The sequence below is a fragment of the Mya arenaria genome, chromosome 2 (genome assembly GCF_026914265.1).
Source record: "Mya arenaria isolate MELC-2E11 chromosome 2, ASM2691426v1".
In the NCBI taxonomy this organism is placed as follows: domain Eukaryota; kingdom Metazoa; phylum Mollusca; class Bivalvia; order Myida; family Myidae; genus Mya; species Mya arenaria.
Window position 1 is genome coordinate 15,651,157 of NC_069123.1, and position 16,607 is coordinate 15,667,763.

Here is a 16,607-nt window from a genome sequence, read left to right on the forward strand (position 1 = left end):
CCTTTGTGTTACAAATAGCATCTCCGATTGTCACAAGCTACCGAAATTGCATTGCTAACCTAAGAATACAAAGAACAGGAAATTTGCTTCTATTTATAATACATTTTTAGAAATATTCTAAGATATCATGCAATGTCACCGTATCTATAATCACCGAGACGAATCTAGCCGCCGGTTCAACTCAAAATTGACATTTTGTAAGAAATACTGTGCTCAGCGCAACAGATGCAAGGCAAACGACGTGATTTATTGCAGGTCATGACATTTACAAAATTAATTTCTTTGGTAGATGGTTATCCCTTAAGGAAACGTCCGCTAGAAAAAAAAAACAGTGAAGTAAACAAGTTTTTTGTTGTATCTGCATGAAAACAAATGTGAATACATGCAAAATCAGTTGCGAGACTAGCTCAAATATTTTAATTCATTTTGCATAAATTGGATATCCAATATATCAAGAATAAAGCCAACTGGTCTTTATTATAAAACTTGATGTTAGAAAAGCCCTGATATGCTTTACAAACCTATATTTGGAACGTATTTTTTCTTCTTCATCTAATTTCATTTATCATTTTGTCTAGCCATTTTGTTAAAAGTAATTTGATGTGAAAGCTGTCAAGCTGAATTCTTTATAGTGCATGTATCACACATAGGAACAACTGTCAACCTTTTTCGGTCTGTTAAAGGGGTGTTTTAATTTAATAAGCTAAGTAACGCGTTTACGGGTGAAAACCGGTATAAATTAGTAAAGTCAAGTGCCGTTAATGAATGGATTTGTTTTAACATAATTCCGAGGGAAAGTAAGATACGGGGACTCAGAACATGTACAATTTAATATCCATGTGAATCACATAGATTGTCTGAGTCACATTTTTTTGTGAGCGTTTTGATTTGCTTGATGAACTTGATGAAGTAATACTTTTGAAAAGATAAAGTAAAGAAACACGCGTACGGCGACACCGAATGTCGTCAAGTCACCATGTTTTCATAAGTGCAAAAATCAATGTGAGAATTTTTGATGACTACCCTAGCTTTTGGCTGCATTATGGCTTGGCTCAATCGCATCCCCGTGCACTTTTTAAAAAAGATTGATGCATGCTGGGAAATTTCAATCATTAAGACCCCCATTCGGTTGTCTTGGTACAGCAATACATGGCTTTGTATATACGCCTACTCGCACAGAGCGAAACAATGTTACCTTAGATTTAAAGAACCTTATTTGTATTCGTCACAAAATATGTACATCAATTAGATTTTCACTATCATTGCACCTAGTAGATAACCTTGTTATGTGATTTGCATACAAACTAGTTTAAGTCGCCACTAGACCCGTGTTCCAGTGAACTTACGTTTCACAGACCGTTCGTTCCAAGGCTGTACTCCCATCATTCATTAACAAAAATGTTTTGATGCATGCTAGGTTTGTATGTGGTGATTGCAATTGTGTAATTGTTTTGAGTTCATTCTCGTTTTAGGAATTGCCTTGTGACTCTAAATAGGGTCAATTTCTTGAATTTCCGACTACTGGGCTTGTCCCTATACTTTTCATTGGCAATGTGACGGTAATCCCATCATGTATTTTATTTTGAAAGGCTTGTGGTCTGTGGGTAATGTTTGTACGTTTTTGTCTCTTGTTCCGTGTTGTTTTGGCCCTTACATTGTACAACTTAACATTGTAAACTTTTAACTACTGGGCATGTTGCTTGAATTGATTGACTGTCGACTATCGTCCATCGATAACAATCACACAAATAAAGGTTAAGAGTTAATTATGCCTTTCTTTTAAAAACAATAAAATGCGTTGGTCTTAACTTAAGACCAACACATTTTATTGTTTTCAAAAGAAAGGCATAATTATCGAAACTGTTTCCATTGATGAACATAAATATTAAAGCATTGTGTGTTTGGATAATATAAGTATAAAAAGGGTTATCAATGAACGTGACTTGTGTCTGCTGTCTTGTGTCGATATGTATCTCAGCGGGTGAATTAATGCAAAATATTGGGAGTTTTCGAGTTAAAACAGCCGTCTCGCAAACAATGAAGTAAGTGTCTGTTGTGTTTTGTCCAATTGAGCAAATTGGCAGAAAAGAGTCATCATAGTTAGCTAGTTTGTGAAGTAAAAGTGTCTCGTTGCGAGTCTATTTTGCATTGACCGTTGTAGATCTAAAAGGGATATTCATTCCTTCTTTGTTTCTTGGTTTGTCCCGGTAGCAAGTGGTTTATACAAACTCATTATTAAAGCTATGACTCCAGGGCTCGATTCTGTATTTCCCCATGTGATGAGACGTTTAAAAATTGATGGAGTTTATCTTTCAGTTACGGGATGAGTTGATACCTTTAATATGTTTCCGTCATTATATCAAAAGCAACTGGTACTGTTGGCAGCCATAGCAATGTTTGAATTAACTACATATTTTTTAACAGAATTATCAACTTACTATTACCTCATTTGCATTAAAAACACTTCGATAGGTCTTATTTATAAGGCATTAATAAGCAGTCTTGTGTACTTTTAATGAAAAGGCTATCAAAATAATAAATACAATACGATGTCTTTTTTCCGTCCATTGCAAGACCACACACGTTTAAGCATATCTATTCAATTAGTTAAATGTTAAAAATAAATGAGAAATTTTACTGCTAAAATCATCAGACAAGAGTATTTATCACATGCTTTTATTTTGTCTGGTTCTGAAAGTTGAAATTCCCTAGAGAGATGTTTGTCTGTTTTAATTTTGATTGTCAGAGTTATAGCTTTATAGTTCGTTGACCACAGCAACGTTTTTTCCCAATGTTAAACAGGCCTCCCATCTTTCATGTCAGAATAAATACTTTTCTAGCCAGGAGGGAGATACACAGATCAGACACAAATCCAATTACATTAACTTGTTTCTAAAACGATAACGACAATAAAGCCTTATATAAGGTCGCGAAAAAAACATTTTTATATTAAAAGTACATTTAAATATTGCTCAAAGTCTTAATGTTTCAGCTCATGTCTCCGTCATTGAATGAGGGTTGCAGTTCGCACCTTTGCTAGTGAAGAGACATTTTCGGCATCACTATTACCAACTTATTAGTTCAGGAAAGTTACTCACTTTCTTTACTAAGTAAATATCATGTTGCTTAACCTAGCTCTCAGAAAATACATTTCGCTGCCAATACCATCTGCAGTTTCCACATATGCTGGTATCGAGTATTTGCGACAACTCTATTACCAAATAAATTATACTGTTAAACTATGTAAGTATCTTGTTGCTAAGCTTATGTCTCAACCAATACCCTATCGCTGCAAATCTCGTCTGTGGCTCTCCTGCAGATTCTCGCTCTATCTTCTGTCATGTTTTGAGAAAAAAACTACCGTTGCTATTATACAATGGAAACTACATACATTCAAGTCATTAAATAATTATATTGATTTTTAAGTATGTGAAATATATTTGAATATATGAATTCAAATATTCAAATGCAAAAAAATACAAATAAACTCGACTAGCCTGATATGTTTGTGTCAACTAACTCTTTAAGCTGGTATCAATGCAATAGAATGATGCATGTTTAGGGCCGGCCACGATGCAAACGTTATTTGAAGGACAAAAAATTAAAATGTCTAAAATAATCAACATTAAATTAGTTTTGAGGTTCAATATCTAGCATGCATAATTCATATATCAGTTGCAACATATAAAGCTGTAATTAGGAGTTGAGCACTTTTTACGAAAGAAGATTTTATCAGATTTCCAATCAAATGGCATTTACATTTTCCCGTAAATGTCTTGATACAAAGTGAATAGGTTTACGAGTCAAAATTGTCGGAAATAGCCGATCAACAATGTCTTTAATTGCAACTATTTTTTAAAATATATTTCCATTTTTTTTAACTTGGAAATGAATTTCAATCACTTTTTCCATTATATTTTAATAACTTTCTTATTTGAATAGATATCACCAGGAACTCTCAAGACATTGTTGATAAGGTAGACTCGGACATCATTATACAAAAACAAATTAATCAAGTCGACAGACTTTTCGGAAAGATTTTGAATGCTTTTTTGTCCAAAATCTTATAAAATATTCTTTTGTATTCTTTTTTACGCAAACACATGTCACCTTGAATGTATGTGTTACTCCTAAAAAATCGTTTCTTAAAACCAAATAAAACATGAAACTTTTTTTAATTTTTGACCCAACCACTTTTGCATTGCGGAAGGTTCTTAAGGCTTCATCTTACCGATCAATATGTCCCCATATTTTTTCAACTGAAAAGGCTTTGCAAAATTACAGTTTCGAAAAGAGCATGTTTTTAGTACTAGTAGTACACCAAATGTGTTGTTCCCCCCCCCCCCACACACACAAAGACAAGTAAATGCATTTTAAACAATCAGAGTGTACTAAATTTCTTTTCAATATTTTGAAAACGCGAGACACGAGCATGTCTGAATAAATTACAAATGCTGTACCCATATAAGGTTATCATTTGAATATCATTAAGCATTTTGTCACTCCTAAATATCCTTTTCGTAATAAGTATTTCTACGATAAATCTTGACATAAAGAACGATTTGTCACTACCAAAAATATATTGTTCCGCACGCTATTTTAACAGTTTGAAGGCATCTTTTTTGTCCATAGTTTGTAAAAACATCATTTGTATGAAATCATATTCAAACTCAATATTCAAGTAATAAATCTTCATGCTTTCACATATCTGGAATCTCATCCAAAGGAATGTTTTCCGGTAGGCTATAAGTTAAAGGTATATATTGCAATAATATATTTCACACTCAAAATGACCACAACTGTACGTGTCGACGCCTTTTTTGTCATTGATCTTAATGTAAAAATACTTATCATCTTACGGTTTTGCATATACAATTCTTTGGAGTATACAATATGTATATATATATGGCCATTTTAAATAAATGGTACATGAATCTCAGTTGTATATGTAAGCGTCACATTTTGCATAAACAGTGTTTTTGCGTATGCACTGTCTATTCTGGAAATATCTTAATGTATTTTCTATGATTTGTTCATCGTCTATTACACGTGGATTATACACCCGTAAAGATTTAATTGACCCTTTTGACGCAATGTACGGATTATTGTCTAAACAGTCAACATTGTGTCATATATTCTCAGAATTGTTACATTTCTTACTGTCCATTCACGCTTAAGAATGTAAGTATACGGCATTGTTTGAAATCTAGATTGGAAACTCAACTCGAGGGGAGATCACCAGTAGCCAGATCAATTCGGAAATGACAATCAAAATGATGGAATAGAAACGATATTGAATCTTTATTGCAAGTGAGTTAACTTCGGATATCAAAGTGTTCTTCTAAAAAAGAATGCTTCATGGGCATGTATGGACCGGCAAAATTGATACAAAACTTGTGTCTATATTTATAAAGTAATTTATGTACTGGATTACAGGAGTTTTACCAATAATACAGAAATATCTGTATATATATCACTTGATACTGCCAAGTGACATAACTCAAGTATAACAAGTGTTGGAGAGCTATTAAACATTGACGTCTTCTTTGACTTATGAGTGTTATCGTAACATTGACATGTGTGACGACATTAAATTTGAAATAAACCTTTTGCCAAAATAATCAATTTTTCATACTATTGAATGGCTTGGTATTTGCAATCATATTTCTTTGACAAATACATATGTTAAAACCATGAAAACACACATGAACCTAAGTTTTAATTTATTGTATGGGGTTCTCCTACCCATTAAAATGATTAAGATAAATAAGTGTATTTTATATTGGACATATATCGCAGATACGTTTTGATAAAGAGAATTCATGTAACCCGAGATCTCAAGAAACATATGAATATGTATAATGACAGGCTTACAAGTACAATCACATTGACCTTCAATTTACAGTAATAGTGTAAGAGTATACTGTTGAAAAACATTGATCTTTAAATCACACTGTGGGGGTAACGGGTTCACGCCATAATGCAGCCATATATACGCGGGCAGATCTTTATCAACTCCAAAACTGGCTCCCTGTGCTAGTTGACTAAACTTCATTAATACGTAAATCACTGTGCTATAATTATTTTTGATTCGTATGACATTGGCTATTGAATGACAATTACTCATGTAACAGAGTCCTTATTATTTCCTTAATTGCTGAGACGTGCGGTAATTTGTTACAAATACTGTCTTATATATCTTATAATTGAGCACAGAACCATATCAATCCTTCTCAAACATTTGCACAATAATATTAGATTTGTATAAGTAAGGTTTACAGACTTTATTTCTCATCATAACATAACAATTCATTTTATTTCATTTTATTTCATTTTATTTCATTTTATTTCATTTTATTTCATTTATTCATTAACAGACATCCACTAAGTTACTTAACTACTTTAAAAATGAGTTTTGTATTTATATTTAAAGGTTGTTAACCTCTTGCCGTTTCTTATGTCATTCCATACATTCATTTTGTAGTACAAAAATGAATCCTTAAAATCATGTTTTGGGGTATTTTCGTTGTACATGAGTCATAGTTTAAAGGCGATCAGGGTGAATAATGTTCATTGATTGTAAAAACAACCATCTCTGTCATGTCACACGTTATTTTATCACGCAATGACATAATATCCATAAATACCGAGAATCATAAAGTCTCCGATCTAATTCCAAATTGACACTTTTAGTAATAAAGAGCCACATCTTCAGCATATCAGACGCAATGCTTGCGGCGTTATGTCCTGCAGTTGAAATAACGACCCATATCATTCACGTAATTAATTCCTTTGTGAGTTAGATATTTTGTCTTCACTGAAAAGCTGAATTGCTTTGTGATCGAACATGATTAACTTACTTTGCATGCATATACTCTTTTTTTTTTAAATCCAAACCTCCCGCGGCCTTCAAGACAACTAGTTCTAACTGGCCTATATTATCAAAAATGATTTACCAAAAGCCCTAGGTATCGTATTTATCAAATTTGGAAGACCATCTTACGTCCAAAAGACATTCTTTAGCAAAAAAGAAACCGATGTGCTGTGTAACGCTATCGTTGAAATCTTTTGTTGTTGTCGTAGATATTTAAAATTTCAGTATTGATTTTCCTTAGCCTCTTTATCAATTTGTGATGTAATCTCCAAAGTTGGATTCTTTAAAAAAAAAATCTGAAATAACAAGTATAAATAGGTATATGAAAAACTACAGAAACAAGTCAAGTAATCAAAGGTTTAAACATAAACCCCGGTCAGTGGGACAAGGTCAATGAAAATAACACAGAAAAGCTAAACAAACCAACACATTCCACAAACCAGAAACACGGACAACAACAAAAAAATCCACAAACACCCAATTACATAAAACGCTTTAAGCGTTGAAAGGCTTGTAATGCTCAGACCTCTGTGAACTCAAAGGGTGTCCTCCCTGTCATTGCTGAGTAATTTTTCTGAGTAAATAAATTATTACTGTGGCCATTGTTAGTTCGTAAACCATTGTCCAGTGTATGGTAATAATCTATGGAATTGATTCCTCGCTATTACACTAGTTGCTGAAAGGCGCATATATTTGTAACCAAATATAAGCACTTAATTTCCAAGACAGACTTATTTGTTATTATAAATCTTGTGTTTGAGATATATTGTTGACCACAACAGCACAGCATTTGCCAACACAAGCAACAGGTAATTTTACTAGTGTAAATATGATTCTTCTCGCTTAAATGATCATTTTGTTTCTTAGATGATGAAAACAATTTGTCTATGAAAATTGATATTCATAAAGGCATTGCTCTTCTTTGCTTTTTCTATTAAAATTAAAATAGGCCTTACTTTATTCAGCTGTTTTTTTGTTACTATTGATGTATTCAGATAGTCTTGATGTGTGTGTGTAGGATAATTTGTTCACATGTTTTTCTTTTCTTCTATTCAGTAACTGCAACTTATCTAGATAATTTCCTGGTATGTTGATTATGGACTGCTATTTTCATAATGCTTTGTTTGGTTCCCCTGGGTCTGACCTTCCCCTCAATAAGTGTTTCAAGTTTATCCTGATTTAGATCAGAGGAAGAGTGTTTTATCAAGACTTGGCTTGGGACAATCTCGAATAGAGGTCATGGCAACGTTCTATATGACAATTATAATATTCACGGAAGTCAGATTGTCTTCAGATACATATATTTACTTGAGACATTATATTTCAATTCAGTAGTTCAATGACATATTCCTGCCAAAATAATGTCGTTTAAGACTGGTGTCGCCAAAAAACAATAAAAATGTTAATAGATTGTTGCAGCTGGATGTAAAACATATTTAATAAGACACATGGAATCTGTAATTTAAAGGGTAAGGTAAATCGAATCGTTCATACATTTATAAGTCCTATATCAAAAGAAAAGTACGGCTTTGTATAAGGAGAGGGTTTCGCTGTTGTGTCTCTAACAACTTGTGTCAAGTCTTGTTTTTATCGATGTCTATCGCATCACTTGGAAGGGTTTTCCCTGCAATTTTAAAATAAATGTACTATCTTCTTACAGATATTAGATCTACTTGTATTACCAATGATACAATAAACATGTCGCCAATCCATACGACTCTTCTCCATCATGTGTATAACACTTCATAAAAACGTCGGCTCAGGGGGCAGGGGAGGGGGGTTAATTTAAACTTTAGTTAGTTTATTTAAGTGCTCTAAAACTACCGAAGTTTAAACATCATCGGGGGAAAGTCTGCATTTACAGAGGCATGCTACTGAGCAATTCATCATCCTTCATGATTTTACTGCACGAATGGGTACAATTGCGTAAACTTTAATTTGTTTGATCATCGTTGATGTATGCAAGCGGCAAGAAAAAATACATTTCAATTTACGTAAGTTGTAAAACTAAAGGCAAAATGTCTAGACTTTCAATAGCAATATGTACCTTTGCACGTTTATTAGGACACGGAAGATATATAACATTTGGCAACAACTTAGTTAAAGTACATATATTATTTTTCTAGATGAAGAAGATCCCTTCATTTTTAAACATTTAATAATTATATAGCACTCAGCTGAGGCTTAAAATTCACATTGAGGTAATATTTCGTGCGAAAAAAATAAGTTTATAAACTTAGTAGAGTACAGATGTTTTTCTTTGTGTACAAAAACATGTATGTATGGTATGATTTGTACTCTTATATAGAAAAAAGGGTGCATTCACAGTTTGTAAATGAATGCCATTTCCAGAGGGTTAATCCCAGCAGTGCTTATACTTAATATTCTGATTGAAGCTTAAAAAGACAACCCCGCCTACGTTTGTTGCAGGCTGTGCATCTCCATACAATGTCAAGGCTTAGACGTACTGTAGTGCTAAAACTGTATTCTGTAAGAGTTTACCAAAGCCTTTTATGCATATAAATGTATGTATTAGTTTATTTAGTTGTGGTTGATTGTTTTCGTCTAATTTTTGTTTTTGAATTCCCAGATGATAAATAATCTATAATAGCACTCAATGTGTTTTGTGATGGTAATCTAATCTTTTATCGATTAAAGCTATGTTGATACATGTGTGTTCTGTTTGTCTTATGCGTACGTTTTTGCCTCTTGTGCAGTGTTGTTTTGGCTCTTACAAGACCCCTCTTTAAAGGATTTGTATTCGTATTTATGACTACTGTCCCTGTTGTTTTTATGGTTGTATCTGTCGCCCGTCGCCCTTTGAAAAAAATCAAACGGATAATGTTTAGAGACATTTAGTTTTTTTCAAAGAAAGGTGCAAAATTCGAAACTATCTGCACTGATGAGCATTGACATCAAACAATATGTTTTAATATAAGTTTTATTGCTTACGTTATCTGCAACTTCTATTTTGTGTCGTTTTATTTATCTCGGAGTGTTTTAGGGGTTTTATTGCGGGGCGAGAGGGGGTGGCTTTGGTTTGGGGCGAAAAGACGAACAGCCGTCTCACAAAGTTGATGAAGTAGGAGTTTGATGAGTTTGTTGTTCTGCCGAGTGAAAGAACAGAAATAATTCACCATATGATTTTATTTTCAAGAGTAATATGTTTCTCGTTTCGTATTTGTTATTTCTCCGTGTACCTTCAATCATGATATTGATTAAGCTTGAGTCCGGTAGCTTTCATTGTTTTATTCAGGCTAAAGATTTAACTCATTGACGTCCAGGCATGTTTTATATACACAGTGTTGTTGAGCGTGCTTTGCCTTGTCTGGAAATATGATATATGTATTTTGTAGGAATTTTTTTAATAATTTTCATTGTCAAATTACGTGATTTATAAACCCGTAAAGATATAATTGACCTATTTCAGAATTGACGTAAGGTACGGATTAGAGGCATCGTTACTCTGCCATTTTCTTAATAGTAAACATTTTGTCATGTATATTTGTAGAACTGTTCCATTACTTACTGTTCTTATTCACTCAAGAATATAAGTATACGGCAATGTTTGCGATCCAGATTGGAAAACCCAAAATGGAGCTTACGCCAGTAATTCACCATACCCAATGTTACTTTATAAATATGTGTAATTATGTAAATGTGCGTTTTTGTGCGTGACTCATATGACAAAGAAATACTTTTGAGACAAACCGTAATTGGAAAATTTGAGATATTTGTATATTGAATTATATATTTCTCGCAGAGATTTATACTGTCAATAATTACAATGTACCTCGGTGAAAATAGTTGTCTTATAAATGATTATTGTATTAAGGATCATTAATTTGTAGAGTGTTAAATGGCATTTTGTTCCAAAAACGGCTTTTATTGTCTAAGTGTATGCAATTTGTAGGCGGTAAAACCCTGCAGTTTACATATTACCCGGTTTATATGCCAACATTTAGAACGTGAGCTATGTGTATAAAAACATATAAGACAGCCTGCTTTTGATGTATGTCGCGGTTCACGCGAAACTTTATTGCACATATGTTTCTGACACAGCAAACCAATGCAAACTTAAAAATGAAAAACAATATAGTCGCTTTTGTCTTTGGATCTGAACAAATTGTCATCTGACAATACATTTTCATGAAAATATTTTAACAAATAGGTCCGGATGAGTTTCTCTTGCCAATTGCAAAAAGCTTCACCTTTTTATAAGACTTCGAATGTGCTTACAAATCAATAAATAAAGTTGTTAGTGGTGAACTACGCCTCACGGATTTGTCAACTGACAATGCATTCTGGATAAAAATATACAACGGAAATGACACAAAGAAAGTTTGATTTTCCTACTGATAAAATCAAACAGAGTGCCAGGAAATATGCTCCTCCCACCTCTATTACGAAGTTGCTTTTTAAGAAACGAACCGGATCAATTTTGAAAATGACAATCAAAATGGTGGAATAGAAATACTACTGACGACGTCTTTTTTACAAGTAAATTAACGTCGGATGTCAAAGGCAGAATTTATTTGGGCGTCAGTAATCCCTCACGGAAGGATCTTTTAAAAAACGAGTGATTCTTCTAAAAAAACTTTTTTTTCATTATTGGAACCTTCAATACATGACTGATTTATTTTTAAATTTATTCACGAAAAATGCCGTTAATTCTTCGTCAGAGCAAATAAGAATGAGCTGAAATTCATTATTTTTTTTAATTTACGTCAATGTTTCCTGAATTAATTGAAGAAACATGAGTACGACTTTGTTTGTAAATGCATTCTTAAAGCGAAAATCAGTGATCCAATAAATGCTCAAGCATGAAAATGGTTTTCTTTACTCGTTTGCCCGATATATAAATAAAAAATGAGATATGCATCGTAATTGAAGTAAACTTGACAACATTCAATACCCCTTGAGCACTTGTCCTTTCCCATCCCGATCCCTTAAAATTTCAAAGCGAACGTTTTAAAGTTAATACCTGAGCAAAATTATAATATTTAACACCAGACTGCACTATTCGGACTAAAAAGAAAAACTGTTCTTATTTCTTTGAACATTCACTGGTGCTAGGTACAAGGTATTAGAACAAATTGATAAGCAGATTTATACTGCAAACTAGCTGTTTATTATTAAAGAGATTGTAAACCTTTTAACACCATATCCCAAATTTGGTTTAGTTTCTCAATCAGGGTTTATGTAAATGTGAACATTCAGCACGTTAGTTGGTACGAAAGTTTGTATCAATAAATTTTCGAAAACTGAATTGTTAGTAATAGTAATTGCAATATCGTGTACGTCTTAATTTCGTTATCTATAAGATAAATGGTAAACAACGTGTTTTGTCTAGTTTCCATGGTATTGTTTAGTATATACTACTAACAATATACTATTGATATACCTATCTAATGCTGACCCCTGAATGGACCGACCACACTGATTCAAAACTATTTTCTCCTTTTATAGAGTGATTTATTCACAGAATGGCAGAAGTTTACCAATAATAAAAAGGACAGTTAATGTTTATTAATTGAGAATGCCAAGTAACATAACTTAAGTAAAACAAATAAGAGGGGTATTAAACATTAACGTTCTCTTTGACTTAATAAAGTTATCGTGGCAGTGGCATGTGCGACGCCAATAAACCTGTTGACAAAAGGACAACTTTGTCAAACATTTGAAAACATATATCTTTGACAAATACATATGTTGAAACCATGAAAACAAGTGAACCTAAGTTAAAGTAGTATAGATTTGTATGCGGGTTATTCTTACTTATTCAATCGATTAAGATTAATTTGAGTATTTTACATCTTACATATGTCGCGGATAAGTTTTGATAAGGAGGTATCAAGAAACCCAAGATCACAAGAAACATATGGATATGTAAAATAACAAACTGGCTAGTACAATCACATTTACCTTCCATTTATGTAACATTATATTGTAACTGTATACTGTTGCTTAAACTATATTGGTTTCAATTCAAGATAAACAAAGTGTGAGAACCATCAAATTTTTAATTTTGGGAATAATAAATGAACAGTAGACAAGTCAGATATGTATACTCTCTCAAGTATATATAAACAGTGTATCTATATTATTATACCTTGACAAGTTTAGTGTATGTTATCCCTTAGGTGGTTAAACATTATGACATGAGTGTAAAACTATAAAAGAACACAGCATATTTACAATTGGTCTTCTTTTAACATAAACATTTCAATCCTAATTAGAAAGATTTGCACAATAATATTACATTTATAACCTGTAAAACCTGTATTTTTTATTATAACAGAACAATTTATTTTAATTCATTTATTCATGGACGGACACTCAATCAATTACATAAGGTAAAGTACGTTGTTTCTATGGGTATAATATATCTTTTAAATATTTTATCTTTAAATATAAGAATGTGTATGCAGTATTTAAATGATGAGTCTTATATTTTTATTTGCAAATTGCTAACCTCTTCTCATTTCTTTTGTCATCTGGGATCTCATTTCCATACATTCATACTGTAGTAAGAAAATAAATTCTTAAAATAATGTGTTCGTGGTATTTTCGTTGAACATGAATTATGGTTTAAAGACGATCAGAGTGAATAATGTTCATTGTTTGTAAAAACAAGAATCTCTGCAATGTAACAATGTATTTAATCACGCAATGGCATAATATCCATAAAACAGAGAATAATAAAGTATCCGATTTAATTCCAAATTGACACTTGGTAATACTGATTCACATTTTCTGTATATCAGACGCTGTTCTGACGGCGTTATTTGCTGCAGTTGTAAATCTAACCATACCATTTACGTAATTAATTCCTTTGTAAGTAAGTTATCTCTTAAGGAATTGTCTGTAGGCGTAAACAGCATGTTTGTTTCAACTTGGATTCTGCTTTCATCTATGCTCAATATCAAGCGATTCTATTGAAAAGTCTTAAGGTATTGTTTAAATAAAGTTTTTTTAACAAAGCACAAACATATTGGATGCTTGACCATTTAGCCACCGTCTAACGTATTTCAGACATACAACGGTAAACCTTTATTTTATTCATGTACCGTTTCACTTGAATATATTTCAGATCACCCTGCTAAGCGTCAACCACGATCGCTGTGAATGCGATACTATAAAACAGGGGGGGGGGGGGAAACAGTTTGCTAACATTATCGCCTTTATGCCTTTACTGAACGCAGTGCTGAATTGAGTTGTGATGGAACAAAATTTACTCACTTCTCATGATAACACTACTTACTAAAATTCATACCTCCCGTGGCATCAAAGAAATTTTGTTCAGACCTTTTATGTGAAATATGATTTTCCAAAAGACCTAGGTATCGTATCAAATGTTGAGGATTATCTCAAGTCCAAAATACTTTTTTTCATAAAAAAGAGACTTATGCGATGTGCAAATCTTTATTGGAAACCCATTTTGTTGTGGTTGTTTTAAATTTAAGTTTCAATTTTGCCTAGCCCCTATATCGATTGTATGTGAAGTCTCCGAAGTTGGATTCCTTAAAAAAATAATAAGAATTATAATATTACCCGCAATTTCCTGACGGTTAAAGGTTGTGTTAACAAGTAAAATGTATATAAAAATATAGACACAAGACGAATGTTTAAACAAGACGGGTGAAATTTGGTTGTATTATTGTTTGTCAGGTTGTTTGTTTCAGCCAGGGGTGATTTTTAACATATTATTCCTCTAATCTTATTTTTTTTCAAATGACATTTAATTTAAAAGAGGTTACTAGCCTTATGGTATATATGATCTACTTGTATGATGGTAAGTGCATTGAAGTATTTAAGGGATAATAAAGTTGTATGTCAGTGTTTTGTCATTTGGTTACCCTGACTTCGTACCCATTGTTGTACTTTACTTTTTCAAAATGTGTGTTGTGATTGTAAGACGGCTTTGTTTTCTATATCGTATTTGAAAAACTTCCCCTCTCTTGTTTTGACAATTCTTCCGAAATATAAATTTTGAAATTTAGTTTAGTACTTTTAAACTGGCAAAAGGTTTTACTTTAAAATGGACTTGCTTTGTCATAGTTTTTGAAGACTGTTGTATTTTTTAATGTTGAACAAACTCATCAACCAATGTGTTTTAGTTTCATGTAATACGAGTATAAGTATTGAAAGTTTGTCTGTTTGGCCTTGGTCACTGTGCCTTTAATTGTGATATAAATTAAAATCCAGGCTACTTGGTTTGTCCTGGTAGTTTCTTTTGGTTACTTTATTCAAGCTGATAATTTTGATTTCACTACCGGGATCATTTCTGTTATTTATGTTGTAATGAAACTTTCCAAACGAATTAAATGGATTTTGCTGTTAACTTAAAGCTGCAATCTCAAAGCTTTACCGATTTGACAAGTTTTTTTTTCTTTTTTTGTCTCAGTATCAGCTGATTTTGGCATCAGTGTTTGCAAATTAGTCATATAGAAAAACAAACAATTGAACAGATATCAATGATGTAGCAACATGCCGTGATTTTCATTTTTCTTAAAGCGTTAGTAACACGCCGTAAAAACATCTATTGTCGAGAGTAAATATTAAAAACTGCCATCTAATCAATTATCAGCAGTCTTATATTACCGGTTTTCAGACATTTTTGCAGAACTTGAATCATTCAAAGACATGAAAAAATTAAAGTTGTCAAAATGGTCAATCTGTAAGAGCTTAAACAAATATTTTTTTAGTTTTTTTTTATGTTTTTTGATGTCATCATATCGGAAGTATTTGACGTTTTTGGCAGCTATAGCAATGTTGAAGTTAACATCATTTTTAAACATGAATTATAATGAGGCTTATATTTCAATGTTTATGTCTGTTTGTGGGGTTTGTACGTCTCTTTCAGTGTTGTTTAGGCCCATACCTTTTGCTTCTGAACAGGGTTGATATTTAAATTTGTATTCAATGTGTTAGTCTCTGTTTTTGTTATTTTATTGTCATACTCTTAATTTATCAACGCAATAAGTGTAGTCTTTTTTATATAGTATATATGCACTGTGTTGTTTGTCGAATTTTGTGCTGTTGTTCCATGTTTCTTTTTTGTGATGTTTTTATTTGTGTGTTCTATGTCTTTGCCATTAAACGGGGTTTATGTTTCAATTTTTGGCTACTGAGCTTGTTTCTGTAGTTTTTCATAATAATATTAGTCTACTACACAATCTATTGAAAGGGTGGAATAAAAAGCCTTCTTGTTGTCCTTCAAAGTTAATTACACAAGAGTGAAATTGCATACTCCTTAAGTTTAAGCCTTTCTTGTAAAGTAATAAAACGTTAAAGTTGTTTCCACATTCTTTTATTTTCTTGTGATTCTGGTCAATGAAATTCGAAAGATGTTTGTCTGTAAAGAATTGTTTTTCAGGTCGTTTGTTCCTTGACCACAACAGCGTCAATCCCAATTGGACTTCCGTTCCTGTCCGAATAAATATTCTCCTAGCCAGAAAGAAGATTAGCAGGTCAGACAAAAGTGCAGAAATAATTATTCTGTTTGTTAAAAGATAAAGTCAATCAAATATAATATGAGCTTGAATAGCGTTTGACGTTCTCGAAATAGCTTGTATTAAAAGTACATTTTAATCTTTCTTATATCCTTAAGCTTTGATCTCTGCTCTTCGCTAATGTTTGAGATCGCCTGACGAATTCTGATTGAAGGCTTCTGATGAAAATGGCAATCAAACGAACATGTTTCCATTAAATGATTGTATTAAAAAATATC

At 32.4% G+C, this 16,607-nt stretch overlaps 1 protein-coding gene across 9 annotated transcripts in view; it reads left to right on the forward strand.

Moving 5' to 3' along the window:
• LOC128219347 (N-methyl-L-tryptophan oxidase-like) overlaps positions 1 to 16,607 on the forward strand; it is a 168,169-nt gene that overhangs the window by 98,340 nt on the left and 53,222 nt on the right. For 5 of the 9 annotated variants that reach the window (XM_052927165.1, XM_052927179.1, XM_052927199.1 and 2 more), the window contains one exon: positions 16,254 to 16,347. The exons of the other annotated variants lie outside the window; for them this stretch is intronic. The gene's annotated coding sequence lies outside the window, so the exon portion shown is untranslated. The remainder of the gene's footprint in view (positions 1 to 16,253; positions 16,348 to 16,607) is intronic. 9 annotated transcript variants of the gene reach the window in all.